This window comes from Gopherus evgoodei, chromosome 3, assembly GCF_007399415.2.
Source record: "Gopherus evgoodei ecotype Sinaloan lineage chromosome 3, rGopEvg1_v1.p, whole genome shotgun sequence".
NCBI lineage: Eukaryota > Metazoa > Chordata > Testudines > Testudinidae > Gopherus > Gopherus evgoodei.
Genome location: NC_044324.1, coordinates 97,953,066 through 97,979,219, shown reverse-complemented (window position 1 = coordinate 97,979,219; position 26,154 = coordinate 97,953,066). Strand labels below are relative to the sequence as shown.

The following is a 26,154-nucleotide window of genomic DNA, read 5'->3' as shown; positions in this document are numbered from 1 at the left end:
TCAATTATATAATTTTAAGTAACTTATTTGACATCATGTAGACAATGAGCCATTTGTATGTAAAACAGAATTTTTAAAAAATGCTAGTTAAGAAGAAAATTACACCCCCAAAAAGTTCTCTTTATGGAAATCTTATCTTAAACCTGTTTCTCAAAACCAGCTTCATTTTCCCCTTAAATACAGAGTTCAACATTTTATAGGGCAGAAAAAAAAACACAGAAAAGCCTCTTTCCTAATGTTAAACTAATCTTTTAAACATAAAGCCCAGAGGATAATGATATGAATACTACTTCAGAAACTGGGACACCAGCCACTCAGTTTAAAAAAATGTGTATGCCATGCCTCTATCAGAAGCATATTTGTAAGTTTGAAAGAAGCAAAATATCCATGCTAGAGCAGCAAGTTATGTTATAAAATTGTGTTAATTGTGCCCATCTTCTTGCTACATAAAACATTTTCTCCTAAAAGCAACCTTTATTCTCTGTCAAATCTAGGCATTAATGTGAAAGTTCTTCTAGCCAGGGGCCAGTTTATTCCCATCCACAGGGCTTTGTATGAGAGGGAGTAAAATCCATTGATAGCTCTTCTGCATGTGCCTTGGCAGAGTCAAAAGAGCACCTATCCCAGGGGTCGGCAACCTTTAAGAAGTGGTGTGCCAAGTCTTCATTTATTTACTCTAATTTAAGGTTTTGTAGGCCAGTCATACATTTTACCATTTTTAGAAGGTCTCTTTCTATAAGTCTAAAACAGGGGTTCTCAAACTGGGGGTTGGGACCCTTCAGGGGGTTGTGATGTTATTACATGGGGGGTCACGAGCTGTCAACCTCCACCCCAAACCCCACTTTACCTCCAGCATTTATAATGGTGTTAAATATATAAAAATTTATAAGAGAGGGGTCTCACTCAGAGGCTTGCTATGTGAAAGGGGTCACCAATAAAAATGTTTGAGAACCACTGATGTATAATATATAACTAAACTATTGTTGTATGAAAAGTAAATAAGGTTTTTAAAAAGTTTAAGAAGCTTCATTTAAAATTAAATTAAAATGCAGAGCCCCTTGGACTGGTGGCCAGGACCTGGGCAGTGTGAGTGCCACTGAAAATCAGTTTGCGTGCCGCCTTCGGCACGTGTGCCGTAGGTTGCCTACTCCTGACCTATCCTCTTTTCTTAGACCTTGTTGCCCAACAGGAAATCAGCCAGAGCAGCTTCTCCATAGCTCTCCCCTATCTCAGGGACTCAGACTGTTCTTTTCCCTAGTTGGGATGCACAAGGGAAGACGCCCTGTGTCAGGGGCAAGCAAACTTTTTGGCTGAGGGTCGCATCGAATTTTGGAAATTATATGGAGGGACAGTTAGGGGAGGGGGGCGTGGTTCCCCCATCCACCGCCCCAGCCCACTTCTGGCCCCCTGATAGCCCCCCAGACTCCTGGCCCATCCAATCCTCCCTGTTCTCTGACAGCCCCCTGGGATCCCTGCCTCATCCACCCTCCCTGTTCCCTGCTCCCCCCCAAACCCCTGCCCCTGACTGCCCTGCACCACCCTATCCAACTCCTTCTCTCCTTCCTGACTGCCGTCCCGGGACTCCTGCCCTCCTTCAACCCCCGTGTTCTCCCCCAGACAATCCCAACCCCTATCCACACTGCTGCCCCCTGACACCTTGAATTCCCCTGCCTTCTGTCCAACCCCACCTACTCCCTGCCCCCTTACCACACTTCTTGAAGCATCGGTGGCTGGCAGCGCTGCAGTCATGCTGCCCAGTAGGAGCCAGCCACGCCACAGCTCAGCACAGAGCACAGGGTCAAGATGGGCTCTGTATCTGCGCTGCCCCAGGAGCTCACTGCCCCGCAGCCCAGAGCATTGTAATGGCAGCACAGTGAGCTGAGGCTGCGGGGGAGAGGCCGGGGGCGAGCCTCCCATGCCAGGAGCTTAGGGGCTGGGCAGGAAGGTCCCACAGGCTGGGTGTGGCCCGCAGGCCATAGTTTGCCCCCCTCTGCCCTCCTTCCTGTCTGTGCACAGTCTGGACCAATGCTTGTATTTTGAGTTAATTTAAAGACAAATTTGATTTCTCTGGCACCACATATAAGTGAAGAGAAAAGAGAATAAATAGCCTTGGCAATCAAATATTCAATTACTTTGTGTCCTCATGCCACAATCTGGATCTCCAGCTCGTGTAAATCAACATCTTTCTATTGACTCCAGCTGAGGATCTGTCCCTAGCTGTACTGCTGATATTTGCATTCATAAGTCTTAGTCAATGAATATATTAATAGCCTACTCCTTCTTGTACAGTTATTCTACAGTATGTTTTATTATGGTTGTTCTGTTTGGATTGCTTAATTAGCATTACGAAGCAAAAACTGATTTAAACACAGAGGGGAAACTGTTTCACTCACAACCATTTTGCACATTTTTAAGTGAATATATGTAAAAAATTAATTAAATGACCACATTTGTTCCATGTGAATGTTGGGATTTGAAAGTCTATTTAGCACATTTTTGTTTTAGTATATTTACAATGAAGGTTATTCTTCTGGCTTTTAAGCAAGGCTAGTTGGACAAACTTGAACAAACTTGAAATTTTGAAAAATGGAAAAAAACTTCTGAAAAGCTTGTCCTCTCTTTCATCAGCTCTGCTTTTAAATTTATTTCAATGATGATCATTATTGAGCCTGTAAGTCATGGTGTGGTTTTGCAGCAGGAAAGCAAAGTTGTTGTGCTCTGTTGCAAGTATGAGTGGAGGCCGCGTCTACACCAAATAGAAATCATTCTCCTGCTCCTTGCATACCCTCTCCCTTAACTATTGAGAGAGCAGAGGGCAGAGTATGGGCATGTCTGGCAGGCCTTGTTTAAGTGTGATTTTCACCATGCAGCTGAGAGTACTTGGCTAATTTTTTTGCAACTAGGCAGGAATATCTTGGCAGCTGATTACTTTTTAGCCATTTTCTTAGATGTGCATGAGTCTCCACCTAGGCTTTGCAAGATGAAGCCAAATGTAGCCTTATATATCATAAGATTTTTCTTAGTTTTCCAACCACTGCCATAGACATAAGAATGGTCTTCCTGGGTCAGACCAGTATCTTGTCTTCCAACAGCAGATGATGTCAGATGTTTCAGAAGGAACTAACAGGGAATTTATTGAGTTGCCCCCACCTCCTCGTGCCCCACCCTCCTCAGGTGTTCAGTCTTCACTTCTGTCTGTCAGAGGTTTAGAGACACTCAGAGCATGAGGTTGCAATCGGATCATCTTGGTAACAGCCACTGCTGGTCCTAGCTTCCAGGAACTTATTTAATTCTTTTTTAACCCAATTATACTTCTGGCCTTCACTACATTCCCTGGCACCAGTTCCACAGATTAACCGTGCATTGTATGAAGAATTTCTTCCTTATGTCTCTTTCAAACTTACTACCTATTAATTTCATTGGGTGATCTCTGGTTCTTGTATTATGTGAAGGGGTAAATAGCACTTCTTTTTTTCCATGCCATTTGTGATTTTATGGATCTCTATTATATCTCTCCTCAGTCGTCTCTTTTCCAAACTGAACAATGCCAGTCTTTCTAATGTCTCCTCATATGGAAGCTGTTCCATACCCCTAATCATTTTTCTTGCCGTTCTCTGTACGTTTCCCCAATTGTTATGTATCTTTTTTTGAGATGAGGTGACCTGAATTGCACACAGTATTCAAGGTGTGAGCGTATCATAGATTTATATTGTGGCATTATGGGTTTTTTTTCTGTCTTATCTATCCCTTTCCTAATGGTTGCTAACATTGTTAGCTTTTTTTGACTGCTGCTGCACATTGAGCAGATGTTTTCAGAGAACAATCCATAATGACTCCCAGATCTCTGTCTTGAGTGGTAACAGCTAAATTAGACTCCATCATTTTGTATATCTAGTGGGACTTATATCTTCCAGTGTTCATTACTTTGCAATTATCAACATTGAATTTTGTCTGCCAGTTTCTTTCCCAGTCACCCAGTTTTGTGAGATCCCTTTGTAACTCTGCACAGTCAGCTTTGGACTTTATCTTGAGTAATGTAATATTGTCTGCAAACTTTGCCACCTCATAGTTTACTCCCTTGTCCAGATGATTTATGAAAATGTTGAACAGCACTGATCTCAGTACAGATCCATGGGGGACCCTGCTGTTTACCACTCTCCATTGTGAAAACTGACCTTATTCCTATCCTTTGTTTCCTATCTTTTAACTAGTTATTGATCTATGAGAGGACCTTGCCTCTTGTCCCTTGACTGCTTACTTTGCTTAAGAGTCTTTGGTATGGGACCTTGTCAAAGGCTTTCTGAAATTTCAAGTACATTATATGCACTGGATCACCCTTGTCCACGTGTTTGTTGACCTCCCTCAAAGAATTTTTAGTAGATTGGTGAGGCATCGATAACACCAGTGTAGCTCTATCAGTTGCTCGCAAAGATGGGAACAGTCCTCTTTTGGGGGAATGTTCCTCATCCAGTACTGAGACAAAAGTGGGACATGGTTTTGGCTGGTTTCAGACAGGGGATGCCATTTTGTAGAGTGTGCCACTCCACCCCTGCAACATTGCATGTGGTGTATGTGTAAGATCATGCTGGCATGGGCCCTGCAAGGTGTTCTTCAAAATGGTATCCTCCATGTGTCACAATCTCATATGCACCATGTCATGCCAGTGCGGGTGGGGTCACACCAATGGGAGCATGCCCATGCCATTCCTAGAAGTACTAGAATGCCTGCTATTCGGGGAATGTGTGAGTGGCCACCCTAAATGTCACAACTCCTGTACAGGGCTGGCTTTAGGAAGTGCAGGGCCCAATTCAAAAGAGCTGCTGCCAAAATGCCGCTGAAGATGGCGGCAATTTGGCAGCAGTTCAGTCAGTTGCCGCTGTTTCCAGTAGCACTTTGGCAGAGGGTGCGAGGCCCCTCTTCTGGATGCTGTGGATCCCTCTTAGGAGGCGTGGGGCCCGATTTCTGGGAATCACCTTAAAGCCAGCCCTGCTCCTCTATTTATTATGCCAGTGTGTACTGTGGGTTTTAGGATTTGGGGAATAGCCAGTGAGATGTTTTTCCAGGGCACCTGTTGTGACAGATTTACCCTAATCTGTCAATTCATATCTGATACAGAGGAGAAGAGGGTTAAGAGGGAATTGTAAGAGAATATGAGTGCTGTCTAGCTTACTGCCTGCTGGTGCATTGTCGCTCTCGTGATTTTACTATGAGACTCATGACATTTGTTTTTTCTTAAAGCTGTGGAATGAAATGATTACATTGAGATACTCTGCTTTCATTTAAAAAAAAGTGAATTTCTAAACCTTAGAATTGCAGAGAATAGCTTGCCCTGAATGCACCGTAAGAGTCAGAAACCAGAAGACAAATAAAAGAACTCATATAAAATCATGTTTGAACACTTAGTGCTGGAAATACTGATTTTTTTTTGTCTTGCATCCTGGTCCCTATTAAACTTTTTATGTTTTAGTCTGCAAGCTCTCTGTATGAAGAATTCCCATTTATTTCCATGCAAGTCCTGTACCTGAAGAACCTCTGTAGAATTGGGCTCCGAGAGTATCAAGCCCACAATATGCTCCACAATTTGACATAATAATTGACAGTTTTCCGACAGCTGAGATCCAGAGCTGTAGGAACAGACTTATGAACAGAGTTTTTTACTGGGGAGGTCTTGTACACCAATGCAATATTCCTATGCGCTGTTAATTCAGTGTACTTGCAGTCCAGCTAAGTTCTAGTCAGGCTTTTATATTGTGATGATCACCATGGTAGTTGAGCACATTCCAGTAGTGTATTAAATTAAATTATAAATCTGACATATATGAAAAATAATATGGTAATTCATTAGCACCAAATAGTTTACATTAACCCAGAAACTTCTCCAGGTAATGCTGGCCTTGACTATTTTCAAGGGAAGAATACAAATAACATTTGTCAAGGGGAAGGCAACTGTTTCTTCAGTTATCCATCTTCCTTCCTCAACAAGGAGTCTTCTGTCACTCATGTACCTCCACATGACACTCCGACAGTTCTCATTCCTTTTATTGTCTTCCTACAAAAAAAATAATTCTTCCCTTTCAATTCCAGAAGTCTGCAGGCTGACAGAATGCCACAGGTAGGAGATATCAAGTTGTGGACAGGTTATTTTCAAATCCCTTTGTTCTGACTAGCACAGGTCAAAAAAATAGGGGGAGGAGGAGATCATGGAAAAAATCCAAAATTTTAAAGATGTTCCCATTTTCCAGGGTTTCAAAATGACTTTTTTTTCTAAATCTTCATTTTTCTTAGATAAGAACATTACCTACTTTTTTAAGAGCTGAAAATTTTAATTCCCAGAATTTTAATGATTATTCATAAATATTTATTTTATCATTTTAAGAAGTCATAAACATAAAAAACTGGACATTAAATAGTTTTTCATTAAAACTTTCCTCTATCAAAAAAGATTTTTTTTCAATGGAAAAACCTTTTTTACTTGAGGGGAAAAAAAAAATACTGACCAGCTCTAGTTTTGTCTTTAGTTCCTGATCAGAACTGTAAAAGTAATCATTGGGACTAATTCTGATATCTCACTGGTTTTAAAGTGATCTCATTCTACTGAACACAGTGGTTGTACATTGAAATAGTTGATAGCAGAATCAGGCTTACTCTGGACATAGGATGTTATATAAAAAATTCATTAGCAATGTCTCTTTAATGGGCTTAAGTAAAATATGCTCTTGGGAGTAGCCTGTATAGTTGACTAAGCCTGATTTTGAATTCACATACACCTGGATGATTCGAGAGTAATTCTATTGACGTCAGTGCAGTTACACCTCTGTAAATCTGGTGAGAGATCAGAATAAGGTACGGTATCTCTATAAAGCAATAGTGAAACGTTTCAACAGGGATTGTCATGCCTTCGTATCTCTTCAAGAAATAAATCAAAGCTGATATTTTAGGTAGATGAATACAAGAAATGGTGTCCACCTTTAATTAGCCAGTGCTGGGTTAATGAATGTAACGTAACAGGAGAATACTGTGAAACTTCAGCCTATCTGTCTGCAACTGGAATAGATACTTTGGCTACAGAAAGGAACCAAGTTTTCTGAATCTGCGGTTAGAGTAATTATGGTTGACAGTATTTGGGCAGATATGAGATCACAACAAAACAAACTGGAGGTAGAAACGATTATCCTGACTCAAACACGGCTGTTACACAGTACAGAGCAATACTTTTGGGGAAAAAAACAGGAAACGGCCAGGGTCGGTGCAAGGATGTTTCATGCCCTAGGCGAAACTTCCACCTTGCATCCTCCCCCCAAGCCCCTACCCTGAGGGGCCCCCCCTTTACTTGCTGCAGGTGGCCCTCCTCGCGCTCCCCTGCCCCAGCTCCCTAAGCGGTGACGGGAGGCTGAAGATCCAGCCGCTGTGGTCGCTGCCGAAGAAAATGACCCCCCCCCCAAATCCTAGTGTCCTCGGCGACCACCTAGGTCGCCTAAATGGTTACACCGGCCCTGGAAACGGCTAGTTAATTTTGTTACCATGGGTGTAACTTATTTGCGATCTCAGTGGCCAGGAGCTTTTTAGAGACAGAAGACAAGTGAGGCAATGTCTTTTATTGGATCAACTTCTGTTGGTGAGAGGGAGACAAACTTTGGAATTCTTCTTCTGTGTAAGCTCCAAAGCCGGTCTCTCTCACCAACAGATCCAATAAAAGGTATTACGTCACCCACCTTGTCTCTCTAATATCCTGGGACTGACATGGCTACATCAAACTACATACAGGAGGTTTTAGTTCATATTGCAGTTCAGAAAATTTTGTTAGAATGCTAAGAACACTGAGTAGTTAGTGATAAACTAATTCCATCTGTTAATGTACTAAGCAAACAGTACATAATGCACCCACAATGCTACCTCATGTACCTGGTAGTTCTTTTTTGAAATTCCTGACATGCCAATGGAAAACACCAATGCCACCAGCAAGTATTACTATAGCAAAGGTTTTCTGTAGCAGTCAATAGGAGAGTAGTTAATACACAAGTGGTTGAGCTCAAATGATGGAGTTTTGCTTTAGAGTGAATAGAATTGTCTGACCCCATGAGGTTCTAGATAGGATTAGGTTCTACTATCTGCCTGCATGAGAAATTGTAATAAAGCCTTTCTCGGTTAGCCTTTCTCAGTGAAGCCTTTCTTCACTCTGACCAGATGTGAAGCTGCGGAAATGAAGGCTAAAAGAAATAAAATAAAATAAACAGAGAAACTAGAGTTGGAAAAGGAGTATTTCATCAGTATTAGAGTCTTCTATAAGGTAAATTTTTTAATGTTTCCTTCAGTCTACAAAACATTCAGTCTATGAAGGAGATAGGAACAGGAGGTGAAGGTTAACATTAAGCTGCCCCTGAGTTCTCAAACGGAAAAATAAAAAAAAGTTATTTCTTTTAGGTTTGCCTATACTGCTGAGGTTCAGGGTTTGAGGCTGCAGGAACCTGGATGCTGATGGCATGGGGGCAAAGAAGCCTGCTTATACAAGTTCTGTAGCTTACGTTTTTAACCTCCAGACTGTAAGATTTGGTAAGATGGGCTCGGTTGAATGAGTAGCTGATATTTATCTTTATGCGTCTCCAGAGACAAAATGTGAACAGTCCATGCATATAACAGTAAATACGGATATTATCCTCTGTGCACAGCCTAGAAAGCATTTAGGAAGTATGACTATATGGGTGAAATCACTTGTTATGGATCCTACAATAAGGACTACATTTTTAAATGTGAATTGCATTCTCAAAATACTTTGGGCCAGATTGTCAGTTTGCAATCAAGCCTCAGTAAGGGGCAGTGTGGTAGTGTGCGCGGGTGAGTCACTGTCTCTTCTGATCTCCCCATTGCTCCAGAGGGAGTAAACTGAAAAGGTTCTGTATTTGCTGCAGTGTAATGTCAACACATTGGTGTAACTAGGCTGCCAGGCATGTTGTGGAGAGTGGAGTCAAGATTCCACTCACTCCCTATCTGTCCTGCTGCTTCCTTCCTCCCCCTGCCTGCATGAGAGGAACACATAGCAGCCCTATGGCACATGCTTCCCCCCACATGTAGGAGACAGTGGGTTTTTTTAGTTTTTGCATTTTCATTTTCCTTTCTCTGTTTCTTTACAAGAATGAGAAAATTAGGCTTCTTCCACTTACACAATATTCAGGTTACGCACTTAAATCAAGGAAGTTAGGAAATGCAAATGTTAAATTTTTTGCAGGAGCTTTAACGTAGCCATGTTGTATGTACACGGGGACAGATTCTGAGACCCTCACTTGCACTAAGCAGTACCCTACAGAACGAGCCATCCTATTGAAATGTGTGGGACTAATAGTGAAATAATCGAGGTGCCATTTAGCATAACGAAGGATGGCAAAACCCAGCCCATGGTATTGTCTAGTCTAGTCTTGTTTTTTTCTTAAATGCATGCTTTAGTACAGTAGAACCTCACTAATTCACACTGACTTGGAGACTCTCGGCAATCTGTAAGTGAACAAAAATATGTAATGTTTATTTATTTGGACAACTATTGGAGTTTCAATTTCTGATATTTTATAATGTACATGCCCATATTCTATATTAAGATTTCATTCTTAGTAATATAGTAACTCACTGTGGGACTCTGCTTGTGTTTATTTTATGAGAACATGAGGAAGACTGCCCCATTTATGTGAATTATAAAGTATATAGATTAGCAAAGTGCAGTTAGCAAACTTTTACTGTACATTGCTGTAACTGGGCCTGATCTTCCATTTGACCCACTGAAATCAGTGGCAAAACTGACTTTAGTGGGACAAGATTGAGCCTTGTATTTCTAAATATGTAAATACAGTTCAGTCATCAGTCTCCTGCTTGCTTGAATTTTGGATTGTTTGACATTCACTTTGGCCCTTGAATCAAAATTTAATTTAGAAACTGAAATTAATTTATCCAAACCTCAGATTAGCAGAAGGTTTCACATGTTCCTGAGACATATGAATAATCAATTTATCTGTACATAATACATAGCATATACAGCATATGTGATGTTCTTAATGGAACACTATTTCACTTACCATACAGTAAATGTGATTCTTTGAGATGTGTTATCCACATATAGTCCACTCTTGGTGTACACATGGCCCTATGTGCACAAGATCTTTTTTGGCCAGCAGTGTGTAGGGTGAAGACGTGGCCCCATAGATGTCCTTGCACCTCCCCATCTAAGGGCATAAAAGGTGAAGTGAGTCCTACCATCCCTCAATTCTTTTGCTTGTATTGAATCCAAAAAAACTCTGTTGTAGCAGAGAACAAGGGTGAGTTGTGGAATTCATGTGAACAGATCAAAGAATCACACTTCATGTAGGGTAAGTAGCCATTCTTTCTTCTTTTAGTGATTGTCCATATGGACTCCAGTTCTGGAAATGAGCAAGTAATGGTCTGTTTCCTTGGAGATGGGTACTAAGAGTCCTACTTAAACAATGACAGCAGGACAGCCCTACCAAAATGGACATTCCATTTGGAAGCCTCTAGTGATGATTGTATAAATGTGTAGACTGAGCTCTACATGGCTGCCCTACAAATTTCAGAAATAGGAACATTCTTCAAACGGGCAGCAGAGGCTGCCTATGCGCTACTGCAATGAGCTCTAATGTGGCTAGTTGGTTCTAACCTGGCTGGCTGGTAACATGTTCTTATGTAGTGGGAGACCAATTCTGATAATCTCTGAGGCTACTGCCTGAAGCTTAACCCTCTCTGCAAATGTCATGAATAGCCCAGGTGTACTCTGGAATGGTTTTGTCCTGTCAGCTTTGTAAATCAATCTAAGAGAGATTTTTCTGTTTTGAGAGCTGTCATGAACTTCAGCAGAACAGCTTCAGCACAACCCAGGCTTCCTATACCCTGGGCTCCGGTAAATACTGCCACTACTAAGCTTTGCACTTGGAAATTTTATACCATGTCACAGTCACTCTGATCCCTTATTCCAGTGACCCTGTCCCCAGGAGTGGGTGTTACCTAGGAAAGCTAACTAGTAACAAAGAAACATTAATGCTAATACCATGTGGAGAGGCAGGTTCCATCTCACTGCTGTAAGAAAGAGTTGAGGGATGGTTGGGGCCGCTCTACCTTTCATGTTTCTTGGTTAGGTTGTGTATGAGGGCATCTAGGGCACAGGTATAATACCAAAGGACACTGCTGGCCAAAATCATGCACCTGGGGTGCAAGAGTGGAATCCATGTGGTTGGTCACTCATATCTTTTGTATTTCTTGAATTTAAAAATAAATTAAATATACAACCTTCATTCTTCATTAACAGGAGGCTTATTTTTTTCATGTAATAGGTACTCATTTTGATTGTTACAAATACGTTGTTTATTTTTACTTACATATATCAATATGCTTCTGCATACCTTTCAGATGCTGAATTGTGGCTCTTATTGATGTAATATATTGTCATGATAGTATGTCTCTAAATTTCACTATTTCAGAACTGCATGTCCAGTTTTCCTACATATCACATAAGATGTGAATACCCTTCGTCTAGTGCTTTCCATTCCCTTCTCCATCTCCGGGATGAAAGAATAACAACACAACCTTTTGTATTCTTTGCTACCAGTTTACATAGAACCTTGTCCTTTTTTGTCTCTCAACATATACCTTGTATGTGATGAGATAAGACCCTCAGGGCCACATTCTATGGTTTAGCACACCCAGTTCTCTTATCATCCCCTTGTCTCACATATGTATAGGGCCCTACCAAATTCATGGTCCATTTTGGTCAATTTCACGGTAATAGGATTTTTTAATAATAAATTTCATGGTTTTAGATACTTAAATCTGAAATTTCATGGTATTGTAATTGGGGGGGGGGGTCCTGACCCAAAATGGAATTGTGGATGGGAGGTCTCAAGGCTATTGTTGGGGCTCGCAGTACTGCCACCCTTACTTCTGTGCTGCTGCCTTCACAGCTGGGTGGCTGGAGAGTGGCGGCTGCTGGCTGGGCACCCAGCTCTGAAGGCAGCGCCACTGCCAGCAGTAGCACAGAAGTAAAGATAGCAATACCATACCACGTCACCCTCACTTCTGCACTGCTGCTGGCAATGACCCTGCCTTCAGAGGTGGGATCCGGCCAGCAGCTGCCGCTCTCTGGCAGCCCAACTCTGTGAAATCTGGTCTCCCCTAAATAGCCAGATTTCATGGGGGAGATCAGATTTCATGGTCTGTGATGCATTTTTCAGAGCCGTGAATTTGCCAGGACCATACGTGTATGCTAGTTCAAATACGGTTTTGGGTCTGATCCTGTGCTCTTTACCTGTAGTCTGTGTATAACTATTGTTGAAATCAATGTGAATCATTATTTCTGGGTAATCTTCATTAGTCTGAGATGAATTTACCTCTTTTCTTCTAGCCCATTTCTAGATGTGAACATGTGTATTAACTTCCATTAGTGTTCAATAACAAGTTTTCACAAAAGCAATAAGTCTCCACAAAGCAATAAATGAAATGGGTTTTATTAGATGTTTATTCTGAAACATTTACAGTGTGGAAAAAACAGAGCTTTTGGGACATTAACTGTCTAATGCATGAGATTCAATTATTATATCCATATAATATATGGCCTTGTGTCCTTTTTCATTGATTTGCCTACATTTTTAAAATGCTCAATCTAAAACCATTTATCTACTGAATTATTAATAAATAAATATTTCTGATGAAAAAAGACATTCAATATTGTAAGCCATATATCAAATAAACAATAGCAAACAGCCAGAAATAAACTATTATAGATCCATGTGTAAGTGATTTATGTAGCATAGATAAAAGGATTTTAATAAACACTTCTCATTGCAAAGAAAAGATGGAGAATAGCTCACTGAGTGGTGTTCTGTTGTCCATTGCTTCCTGGGTTCTAATTTGTATTTTTCCAGTATCAGATTCAGAGATTCTGTGTTGCACCAACTGAGGTCAGTTTACATAAAATCAACTAGTCTACTATTTTTTGTGTGTAGTGACAAAAGCCAAGGGTATTTCTTGCGTGCTTTGAGGTTCCTCTGCCCAGAAGGATGAAAGGAACTCTAGCAGACACACACTTCCTTATGTTGCTGTAGCAATGCCTTTCAATTTAACTTTTGTTCTGAACTCAGAACTTTTTCTTCCCTGACAAGCTCATTGTTTTGGCAGCTGACGTTGGCATTGATGGTTTTTGAGGGCTTTGCTGTATTCCAGAGCACATGGGGCTTGATTTGCTTTGAAAGAAAGTGGCTCTGTTCATGCCCAAAGCTAGGAGTGGTTATATAGGGGTTGCAATTAGATACTATATTCATATTCACATCTGTGTTACAGTTCTTGGATATGGATGCCTGGCTACGTTTATAAATATGCATGATTTATTGAGGAGAGAACAGAAAAAGACAAGGATAGTCAAATAAGCTCCTGTATGTTTTATCAGCCTTTACTCTAGAGAAGCATCTGACATGGTAATCCCATTATAAATGCTGGGTTCTTTTCTAGGAGTTATAAAATGGCTAAAAAAACCACTCTTTCTGGCTAGTGTTCAGGGCAGAAGGCAACACACACAGGCATAGCCAGAAGGAGGTGCCTCCCTCCACATTGGATTCAGTCATGAGCCCTCTCCTGGAGCTGGGTGCCTAAGCCAAACAGACAAAAAAAAAAAAAGTGGAGCTTCCCCTCCTCTCTCACTGTATCCTATAGTCCAGTGGTTAGAACACTCAATCAGGATGTGTGAGACCTGGGTTTAGATCCCCAGCTCTGCCTGGTTTGGAGCAGGGACTTGTACACAAGCCTCCTGTATCCCAGGAGAGTGTCCTAGCTGCTAGGCTATGTGGTATTGGAGAGGGGAGGGGAGCTCTCTCAATCTCTTCTGTTACAGCTGTTCTACTTTGTGTAAAGTACTGAAATATTACATGGATCAGGGACTGCAACCCAGTTCACCTCTTTCCTACCCCCAAGGTGAGTGCTCTAGCCACTGGGCAGTAGAGTCATTCTCACTCTCTCTGGCTAAGTTACTATTTAAATATTTCATACAAAATGCAACAGCTCCTACAGCAGAGACTGAGAACAGCCTGCCCCCCAAATACCTTATAGCCTAGTGGCTAGGGCATGCCCCTAACATGGGAGAGACTTGGGTTCAAGTTCTATTTCCCCATTAGGCAGAGGAGGAATTTGAACCTCAGTGCCTAAATAGTGTATTCTAAATAATGGCCTAGTGTGTAAAAGAGGGTGCTGCCATCTCAGTGCAGGGTCTGATCCAGTAGGCATGCTTTTAGGCGGCCTCTGAAAATGCCTGCCAGGCTGGGCTTCATAGGTGAGAATCTGAGGGTGCCTAGTTTGTGAAGGCTGGCAGAGTTAGGCACTAAGCAGCTTGACTTAATTGGCTTTGTGCTGCCCACACTTAGATTTTTAGGGCACTTTATTAGTTGTAAACTTAGGTGCCCAGGGAATGCAGGCACATACAGGGTTAGCTGGCAGTTGAGCAGGTTTTTTGAGGAGCTAAAGTTTGGACTTAGACACCTGAAGTGGTAGCTAGGAACTTAAATTGCTTTGGTGGATCTTAGATTTCTGTGTTTCAATAGAACATCTGAGATTTTTTTAAAGGGGGCGTTTGGTTGTTCTAAATAGTAACCCTGTGATGGAGTGGGCTTTGTTGTAAAGTATTTGTTCTCAGATTTGAATAGTAATCTTTCTTTTCAGAATTTTGCAAATGGCTTTTTTCTGTTTTCCAGAGTCAACAAGTTGCATACCATTGCAGCAGAGATGTCTGATTTTCCCATCTGAATATCTGGAATTGCTTTATCACTTCATTAGTCTCATTAGTAAGCACTGAAGACTTCTGGGTATTGAAGACAGATGAATTAAATCCTCTTTGAATGTTCTTGATCTAAAGTAGATGTATTGGATTCTCTGGATGTGCATAAGGACACGAAGGTTGGTGAACACTCTAAAAGCCTGAAGTTTCCGAATTTAATGTAACCATTACTAATATAGAGTATATTAGTTATATACAATGGTGATTAATATTCAGCATGTAAATATTTGAGAACATTGAAAAATCTAGCCAGATTTATGTTGCGACAAAACACAGTGAACCAAATTTACCACTAGGTTAAGCAGATATTCCTTCATTAGATTAAATGGGACTCCACATACTCACTGAGCAATGAATTTGGTCCATATAGATAATGTGAGATATCACACTTCAATGAAAAATTGGCCACACTTCTCCCAAATGGAAGTACGTTGTCTGTACAATAAGCTAGCCAAAGTACAGAGAAAACAATTAAATGTGGTAAAAGAACTGAATTCATTATGAATTTCATTTATTCATTTCTCTGGAAGCTCTTTGATGATAATCAGAATTTAATTAAATATTTGTACAATACATTAATTCTAGATGATCAACACCCAATTCAGGAAATCATCCCTATTCTGGACAGCACTTTAACTCATGTTCAAATGCAATCCTGATTACAGATGGAATTAAGTACGTGTTTAAGTGCCTTTCTGAATAGGACCCTCAGTTGCTTAGAACAATTCAATTTAGCTTTTTTCCAACCCATCTGCAGAGAATCATAGAAATAAAAAAGTACTATTTGATCAAGTTTTCCATCTCCCTGCCTGTGCAGGACTGGTCCATACAAGTGCCTTGTCCAGTCCAGTTTAAGTATTCCAAACAATGGAGCTTCCATTTCTTCCCTTGGAGAACAATTGAGGTAGGTCAGGATGAAAGTGTTTTGGCAGGGTTTGAGCAAACCATCACAGACGCATTCCTACCTATTCAGTCGGTTCAGCTGCTATCTAATTTGTAAATAACAGTATGAAATATATGTGGAAGAATCTACTTCTGTGAACACTAACCAGTTAGCTCTTCATGTGTGCATGAAAATGACTATTTGTGGGATCCTGCAGTAGCAATAGGTACATATGCATCCTTGCAGGGCCAAACAGTAATGAGCTACTTAAATCTTTCATGGTGCTCCCAGCACAAGTCATAATATCATAAATAAAGGACAATTAAATTCCACAGCAGTTTTCCACTGAACTGGAAACACTGCTGAACGTAACAGAGAGAAGGAGTAGATGATTCTGACCTTGACTGTGTATATGATTGCCATCACCCTTTTTCCTTCTTTTGCAGAAAGTTCTGTAGGAATTTTTGGCAAAATTGTTTTCTCCAACTTCAGATAAAAATACTCGATAGACCACAATCTATTTACCCTGGCTATTTTTCTAAATAAATAATTTTTGAGAATTATATCTGTTCTTCTTCTTCTCCATATGCTGTTACAATGGTTAGGGGGAGGCATATTGATTGATAAAGATATAGCTCAAACTTAGCATTGTGATGACATTGTAAACTATATGGATTGAGCTTTCCTTTCATTGCAGATGATATCACCAGGCTGCCTCAACTGAATTACAGCCTTGTAATCAATCTTTCTGTCTGTTACTTTGTCTATGACTACTGCATGCATACTGCATATCCATTCTCTGTATGTAAAGATGCGCAAAAAATAGGAGACGGAAAACAAGCAATCCTTTGTCAAAAGAGAATGTATCCCATTGGCACTAATTGCCTATTCCAAATATAAAAATAAATGGAGAAATATAAAAATTCAACCAAGTTCAAAGTATACTTCCAGTCCTGTTCTAATGAAGTCAGAGTTTTGTTATTGTGTTCGATGGAAGCAGGATGAAGTGTGTATATAAATATTAGTATCAGTTTCGGGAAGAGAAGGGAGAGAATTGCAACATTTTGCAAAAGTCCTTCTCTTCCCTCCCTACCCTTTTTAATTAAGATTTTGTCATTTTTTTGAAACTTGATATTGCCTAGTTCTATAACTGGTTATAAAAACAACCATTTAAAAATACCGTAGTTAAAATTGGGGGGAGGGGGTGAAATGTAACATTCAGCAAACTCTAAAATAGAACTTTAAAGCTGATTATTTGATACAAATATTCATGATGACTATTATAGCTTGTTGATTGGCAGATTGTTTTGCAATCTGTAAATGATTGTAGTCTCCCATGAGAATTCTCTCATGCTAAAGGGGACTAAAGATGAGGAAATCTGAGTTCCTTGTCACAGAGACTTGTCCCTAGGTGTCCCAAACTTTATATCAGGTTGTGAGGCCAGAATCTAAACTCTGGAGTCTGTTGGGGGTCCACTCTGGAGACAGAAGGAAAGAGCAGCAGACTGTTAAGCCTTAGATTTTTTTTCATAGAGTCTATCACACTCATATGAATGTTTGCAGAATACTAATCAAGGATTGTGGAGAACATCCAAATGAAATTGCAGTTTCTAGTCAAACAAGAGGTTTGTGAATACATTTTGTGTAGTATTTGCCCAGCTCTATTCTGCAGTATGTGGTGCCCTGGCATTTCTAGCCTCCAATCTTTCATATCTCTCAAACTATTCATTTTTTATTTAATCCTGGTGTCCTCTCTCAGGCAAAAATCTCACTGAAGTGAATGAGAATCTTCCCTAAGTAAGGAATGGGTAAGGACTTTAAGATTTGACCCAATATCAGGAACCACCAAATTAATCTGATTAGGTATTTGCATGATGAAATGGTCTCTCTTCATTCAATACCTGCACAGAAGAGGGGAGGGAAAAAAGCCAAATGGCATTAGTCCGAGCCATTCTACAGTGTGCAGGGTGCAGACACAGGCAAAATCCCTAGAGTGTTGGGGCCAGCATGATCCCCAGCACCCAACCACTACCTGTCCTGTGGAAAGGTGTAGTGCACAACCTTCTATGATGTCAGTCAACAGCAGGCTTGAGAGAGGTGCCACTCCAAGGCTGGACACATCTCTTCTATTTTTATTTTTTTTAGGGACTCGAGCACTACTGTCCACATCAATTGTCCTCTTTCCTGTTCCCCCTACAAAGCATTTGCCTTGGTCCGTACCCACATGAACAAAGGATGGGCAGGAAGATGATCTCTATGCTTGCCTCCCCTTCCCTTGCAACCAATGTGGAAATCACTGCAGTTTGCCCCACCACACGTATTACTTGAAGAAAGTAACAGAAAACAATTGTTAGACAATTTCAGTTCTCTCCAAAGCTTACTAATCCTCAGGCTTTTTTACTTATACCCTCTCTTATTATTCTCTTAGCTAAAGGATTTGACTGGATTAAACTATTTTCCACTCTTTTGTTGGTAAAGTTCATTTTCTTTCTGTTCGCCAGTTCATGGTCTTTTTCTTTATTTATATGATATTTCCAATACACTATTGCCATATATGTATTTGGGATTACATTTTCCCTTTATACAGACTAAAACATTCTTGCAAACATTCAACTTATTTCAAGGTCAAGGCAATAATTTAACAAGGAAGTTTATGATAAGCTTCACATGTACCACCTATTAAATAATGAAGATCATAGTGGGGAATCCCAAACAAATTCTATGTAGTGTTGTTTTAGCTTTGTAGATCCCAGAATATTACAGAGGTAAGGTGGTTGAGGTAATATCCTTTATTGGACCAACTTCTGTTAGTGAGAGGGAGACAAGCTTTTGAGCTTATATAGAGCTCTTCGTCAGACAATAGTGTATTAAAAAGATCATATAAATAAAGAAAAAGACCACGAACTGGTGAACAGCCAGGTCTCTGAAAAAGACCTCTGTGTAAGCTCTAAACTTGTCTCTCTCACCAGCAGAAGTTGGTCCAATAAAAGATTTTTACCTCACCCACTTTGTGCCTCAAACAAATTCTAGTCATTTGTCCCTAACTGTCAATAAAATGTGGACATCAAACAGTTTTCACTTAAAAAGGAATGATAAGCAGCTTTCACTGTCTTGGTAATTTAACCATATATGATTTTAAAGTTCTTTGATTTAAAGAAATGTGGAAATTTTCACTTGGTTTTAAAAAAATAAACAAACGGCATTTTAAACAGCAGGACACAATTTCAGACTATTTGCTGTCAAGAGGTTACTGCTGAGCAAAATGCTCATTCAATTTAGGAATGTAGATTATAATAATTTTCCCATCTCCCTCACAGCAGGATTCCTGCCATCATTTTGCAGACTCATAAGTTGCAGCGCAATATAACTAGCTAACTTCACTTCCAGGTAACACACACTTCAAGCAGGTTCTCATTAGCTCAACATAGTTATAATGCAAAGCTGCTTAGTTTCACCAAGTGAAATGGGATACACTTAAATTACCTCATCTAATGTAATACTCCTTTTCAATACATGCAAAGTGGTTTATTATGGCAAAGCTTGTAGAGCATGAAAATTGGTGGGAAGGGGGAAACTTGGTTTTTGGACAACCTCTCAAGAAGGAGTCATTTTATACCACTTCTATTTAAAGAAGCAGAACATAGAAAAAAGCAAAGAGAGAAATAATCTGTCTCTAGAAAAATGCAAATTTAATACATTAACCTTTCTAACACACCACAAGAACATTATTAAATAGAGAAGTTATACTCTGAATATTGTCCTTTCCATGTAAGTAAAATGAAAATGTTTAAAAATGTCAGTTGGCCAAAATTCACTGGAGAAAGAAATAATTTTTATTTTTCTATTATCTGTACTGAGATGTGGGTTTGTGGTAGTACTAAGACTGTTTTATTGTGCATTAAGTTTCCACTTACTAGTACCATTAATTCAGGTTGTTCCTGGATATACTAGTTCACAAGGATTTTTTGTTCTTTCAGTCACTGAGGAGAATATTTTGTTGTTTTTGTTTTTCTCACAACACTGAATGCATCTGGCCTGGTCTTGCAGTCCTTCCACACAAAAACTGAATCCAACAGAACCCAGAGAACAGTGGTGGGTAAATTGCTCCTCCTCCCCATTAGCTTGTACCTGCAGCATCCCACAGGTGATCCACGATTTTGCCCCCCTCCCCTCCATTGTTTGTTTTTTTTCAATCCTTACAGGAGATTGCTTGGAAAGATGGTGAATACATCTGTAGATTACTGTGTATGTAATTTTCCACAGATTAAATCAGAGCCGTCACAATATGTAGAGGAGAGCAGCTCCTGGAAGAACCGCTAGCTCAAACTGATCATATTAGTTATATAAATGCTTGTTTCCTAATTCAGCAAGGCTCAGGTATGTGCCTAGCTTTAAGCATATATCCTCAATTATACTATGAGCATACATAAAATTGGGTACATGCTTAAGAACCTTGCTGAATTGTGGCCTCAGAATGAGCACTAGAATTCTTGTCCCCAGGATTTAAATTCTTATAGATTATATCCCAGAGTCCCCCTCCCTGCCACCTCTCTCCATACACACATACCAATTCAAGGCTTCAGCTGCAGTGGGGGGTCTCCGGCCTTTCACTCCATGAGGAGAGGTGTGATAGGGCTTGGAGTTTCAGCCCCATGGGACCCTGCAGATCCCCTGAAACCAGCTCGTGATCCCCACTAGGGGATTAAAAATATTTACCAGAGCTCCGCTTCAGACAGCTATGGCTGAATCCCCATCCACTAAAGACATCTGAGCCTTGTTCAGCAAAGTAATGTGAAGTCTTGCAGTCTTTTCAGCTTTTTGTTAAGCCTAGATAATGAGGTAGCAACAGTGGTGAATAAAGCCGCCTTCCACTATAGCTCACTAGGCAGTTTCATCGTTTTCTCCCAGAGGAGGATCTAGCCTCAGTGAACTATGCGTTCTCCACACGGGATCATTGCAATTGACTATAACTAGAGCTGAATGTAGATATAAGCTAGAGACTCCAGCTTTTACACATCGCACCCCACCCCCTCCATAAGACAGGATATTGTCGATTAGTTCCTGACCATTGGCCTTGGAGAACAGGACCAATGTCCAGTTGCCATTTATTCACTGAGCCTGAATGGATCTCAACCTGTCTATACCCTTATTTGTCACATGCATAGGCAGCTCTGCTCCTGAGACAACATATTTTACAGAGCTAGGATGAAGCATATGACAACTAGAGATGTAAGAACATTTGCTGTGGGGGGTTGGTTATAAAAGAAGCTTCCAGGGGAAATCAGACTAATGCAGAGTCTGACCGTCTTCTGAGTACAGTACCAGAGCCCCTTTTTATAAGGTATTTTGGCATAACTGGCATGATGTTGATTTGTTCCTATATTGATATGTATGTACCCCAAGCAGAGCCTTCTTTACCTGGGAGGAGATGAGCAGGTGACTTAATGAGACCTCACCATACAGATGTAATTTACCCGGGAAGTCTTAGCTATAGTGACGAATGCTGTAGAAAACTGATACATGGTTAGGAAAGTTGGATTCAGTATGCATAAGGACTTAGATCTTGCCATATCATACTTTTGGGGGAGCCAGGGTTTGCCCCTTTTTGAGGAACAGACTGTATATCCTGCCTGCAAACTCTAATAAGAAACCATCTTCATGGAGGACCAGTGTCTATACAGCTGTTCTGCCTCTCATCCTGTGCACAGTCCCTTGCAGAGTGTCTCCACTGATCACCAGAATACCTCTAGACCCCTTGGAGTGAATGGGTGAAGGACATTTTGAAGACACAGCCATCTCCCTGATAGTGTCCAAGAGGCCTGTGCAGAATAAGGCCATGTCTACACTGCAAGCTTCAGTCGATGCAGGTTATGTCAGCATAAAGCTGCTGTAGTTAGTATATCACTTGTGCACATGCATACTTGGCTACTTGCTTTGGTGCTGCATGTACTCACCAGAAGTGCTGATGTTGATGCACAGTACAGTGCTCCATGGATTGGTATCCCAGTATGCAAACTGTCACTGTCCAGAGTGTAGTTTTGGTAATGCAGCGGGTAGTTTTGGTAATGCAGGGTGGGCAGAAATGAGTCCTGCAGGGGTGACTGGGAGCAAGGTGTCAACTTCCCACCATTCAACTGTCTTAAACCCATAATATCATTTATAGCCATAATTTTTGCATGTTTTTTAAATATCCCATGAATCCATGTGGCCCTTCTCACTGTCTGCCACCTCTGATAGTAGCATGGAGCCTGCACAGCTCTGTACTATTGTCATAAGCATTGCATGATCCTCTCGTATTTGCAGAGCCATAAGAACCAAATTAGTGCAGAACATGATGATTTCTTGGTGGATGGATTGCTGTGGGACATAGTGAGAACAAATGCAAGATTGTTGCTAACACTCGCAGAGCAGCTGCAGATGGTGAAGCACTAACTCTGGGTCAACAAACAAGCACTGATTGTAGGATTGCATCATAATGCAGGCTTGGGATGACTAGCAGTGGCTGAAGAACTTCTGGATGCACAAGGCATGAGGCTGGATCTGTGTGCTGCACTCACCCAGGCCCTTGCGCTCAGGGACCCCAAAATTAAAGCTGCACTGACAGTGGAGAAGCAGGTGGTGATTGCACTGTGGAAACTTGCAATTCTCGATTGCTACTGGTCAGTGGGGAAAAGCTTTTGGAATAAGAAAAGCCATTGTGTAGCCATTGTTATGCAAGTGTTCAGGGCCATCAATTGTCTCCTACTGTGCAGAACTGTGACTCTCAGCAACATGCAGAATTTGCATAAATGGGGTTCCTGAACTGTGGTGGAGCAATGGGTGGCCCTCTTTTGGCACCAAACTGCCCTGCTACACAGTACATCCACAGAAAGGGTTACTATTCTGTGGTTATGCACATGATGGTGGATCACTAGGGATGCTTCACCAACATCCAAGTTGTCTGGTCAGGAAAGGAGCATGAGGCTTGGATCTTTAATAACACAGGGCTATTCAGAAAGCTACATGCAGGGACTTCCTTTCCCAACTATGGATTACCATTGGCAATGTTGAAATGCCAATAAGTGATTGTGGGAAACCCCTCTTACCCCTTGGTCCACTGGCTCATGAAGCGATACACCAGCCACCTCGACAGCACCAAGGAAAAATTTGATTACTAGCTCAGCAGGTGTAGAATGACAGTTGAATTCCCTTTTGTCAGACTGAAGGGATGCTGGTGGTGTTTACTCTCAAGATTAGCAGGTTAGTAGTGATTGGACCTCTAACATAGTGAATGCCAGTGAAAATGAGGTGGGATCTCAGGCTGAAATAGGGAAGGAACACGTTGAAAAATATCTAGAAAAGTTAGATATCTTCAAGTCACCAGGGCCTGATGAAATACATCCTAGAACACTCAAAAGAACTGACTGAGGAGATATCTGAGCCATTAGTGATTATCTTTGAAAAGTCATGAAAGACGGGAGAGATTCCAGAAGACTGAAAAAGGGCAAAAACAGTGCCAGTCTATAAAAAAGGAAATAAGGACAACCTGGGAATTACAGACTGGTAGCTTAACTTCAGTACCCAGAAAGATAATGCAGCAAATAATTAAGCAATCAATTTGCAAACACCTAGAAGATAATGTCTAAAGTAACAGTCAGCATGGATTTGTCAAGAACAAATCATGTCAAAACAACCTAGTAGCTTTCTTTGACAGGGTAACAAGCCTTGTGGATGGGGGGAAGTGGTAGATATGGTATAATTTGACTTTAGTAAGGCTTTTGATACTGTCTTGCATGACTTTCTCATAAACAAACTAGAGAAATACAACCTAGTTGGAGCTATTATAAGGTGGGTGCATAACTGATTGGAAACCCATTCCCAGAGAGTTATCAGTGGTTCACAATCAATCTGGAAGAGCATATCGAATGGGGTCCCGCAAGGATCCGTTCTGGATCTGGTTCTGTTCAATATCTTCATTAATGATTTAGATAATGGCATACAGAGTACACTTATAAAGTTTATAGATGATACCTAACTGGGAGGTTTTGCAAGTGCTTTGGAGGATAGGATTAAAATTCAAGAGTATCTGGAGAAATTGTCTGAAGTAAAGAGGATTCAATTCAATAAAGATAAATGCAAAGTATTCCTCTTAGTAAGGAACAATCAATTGCTCACCTACAAAATGGGAAATGACTGCCTAGGAAGGAGTTCTGCAGAAAGGGATCTGGGAGTCATAGTGGATCACAGGCTAAATATGACTGAACAGTATAACACTGTTGCAAAAAAAGCATTTTGGGAGCTATTAGCAGGAGTGTTGTAAGCAAGACATGAGAAGCAATTCTTCAGCTGTACTCCACACTGACACGGCCTCAACTGAAATATTGTGTGCAGTTCTGGGCACCACATTTCAGGAAAGATGTGAACAAATTGGAGAATATCCAGAGAACTGCAACAAAAATGATGAAAGATCTAGAAAACATGACCTATAAGAGAAGATTGAAAAAACTGGGTTTGTTTTGTCTGGAGAAGAGAAAACTGAGAGAGGACATGGAAACAGTTTTCAAATGCGTAAAAGGCTGTTACAAGGAAAAGAGAGAAAAGTTATTCTCATTAACCTTTGAGGATAAGACAAGAAACAATGAGCTTAAAGTTCCAGCAAGAGTGATTTAGGTTAGACATTAGGAAAAATTTCCTAACTGTCAAGGTGGTTAAGCACTGAAATATATTGCCTAGGGAGGTTATGGCATCATTGGAGATCTTTAAGAACAGGTTAGACAAATATCTGTCAGAGATGATCTAGATGATACTTAGACCTGCCTTGAGTGCAAGGGACTGGACTAGATGGCCTCTTGAGGTCCTTTCCAGTCCTATGAGTCTATGATTTTAAGATTGGATCTCAGTGAAAAAAAAATCCTAATGCTCATAGCTGCCTGCTACTTATAGCTGCCTGCTGCATCCTGCATAATATCTCTGAAGAAAAGGGGGAAAAGATGCCACCGGGGTAGAGGGCAAGAAGCTGTCTGAGTTTGAACAGCTAGACACAGGGGCTATTAGAAGAGCTCAACATGGAGCTATGTGACTTAGGGACTCTTTGAAAGAGCACCTTAACAGTGAGACACAGTAGTGCATTGTGGTGTACTGTGCTGTACCTGACCTTATGGTTTTGTGGCTGTTAGGAATTGCATGGTACTTGGCGTATGTCTATAAATATAATATTGTCAATGCACATATTAATTTTGTAGAGCTTGCTCTACTTTTATGATTATTGCAGAGTGTTTGTCACTGGTCCTATGAGTTGTTACACTGTATAGTAACAAATGGGTGCTTTCTAAATGCTAGGCACTTTGTAGCATATGTTGTGAACTAATAAAGAAGAATTATTTTCCAGATAAAATAATTTTATGCAGTAACCTGTGAGGGGAAATCACCTGTGCAATTTAAAAGCAACTACATTAAACACTAACATATATTTATGGAACAGAACTTCACAAGGGGAAAGAACATTCATGTCCATTTACCGACACATACAGCAACCATGGCTCTCACAGATCAGTGTATGTACAGCTACGGTTGTCCTTAATGTTCTATAGGGTGGAGTGGTAGAGGTAGGGATGCCAGCTCCTTTTGCCAAGTGGTATGTTGAGGTAGGGTGTAGGAAGGTACCCCAATGGAGTTCTTCATGGACTGCAAATGGAGGCAAGACTGTGATTGTTGAATCTGTAGGTCCACAAGAGTCTGCAGCATCTGTTTTTGCTACTAGAGAAGCCCCATTGTATCCTGGGTGCATCTCACTCTCCTTTTCCTACTGGGACTCCTGGGCCTTTCTCCTCTCTGTTCTTTCCTTCTCTAGATAGTCTGTAATATTCACTGCAGCACTGGCTTGCAGATTTCATGGAGCATATCATCCTGAGTCAGTGTTGCCGGAACAATTTGTATAGTAGGGGTGCTGAGAGCTATTGAACCAAACTGTAAATCCTGTATATGATGGAAACCATTTCAAGCCAGGGGGTGTGGTAGCATCCCCTGCACCCATAGTTCCAACACCTATGTCCCGAGTCCTTTTCTTTTTCCTCTTTAGGCATTCCACAGGTGTGGAGAGGGAACTCCTCAAGGCTGCAGTGGCTGCCAATAAAACACAGAGATACTATTGCCAGTATATTCACAATGGAAAGCAGAACTTAAGATGCAGAACTCCCTTCCCTTGCTCCCTTAAAGTTTTAATTAAGACACGCTTATTGACATTTCTGCTTTGGAGTGCTTGTGCACAGCACCAGCCATAGTGAATATTGCCCACCTGGGATGAGAGAAATCAGAGAATTGCTCAGTTGCATGAAACTATGGATGTAGGACAATAGCACTGGATACTATCACTGGTTTCCACAGGATATCTCACTCCTGAGGGTAGCAAAGGCAGAGAAAGCACAGCTACTGTTGGCATCCCAAAGCCACCCAGACCCATATGCCAGTAGGCTGTGTACTGCAA

The 26,154-nt window shown here is 40.9% G+C and overlaps 1 protein-coding gene across 1 annotated transcript in view; it reads left to right on the top strand.

Annotated features, from left to right (window-relative positions):
- Positions 1-26,154, top strand: part of HS3ST5 (heparan sulfate-glucosamine 3-sulfotransferase 5) — a 273,078-nt gene that overhangs the window by 102,146 nt on the left and 144,778 nt on the right. The window contains exon 2 of the mRNA XM_030556155.1: positions 14,727-14,928. The gene's annotated coding sequence lies outside the window, so the exon portion shown is untranslated. The remainder of the gene's footprint in view (positions 1-14,726; positions 14,929-26,154) is intronic.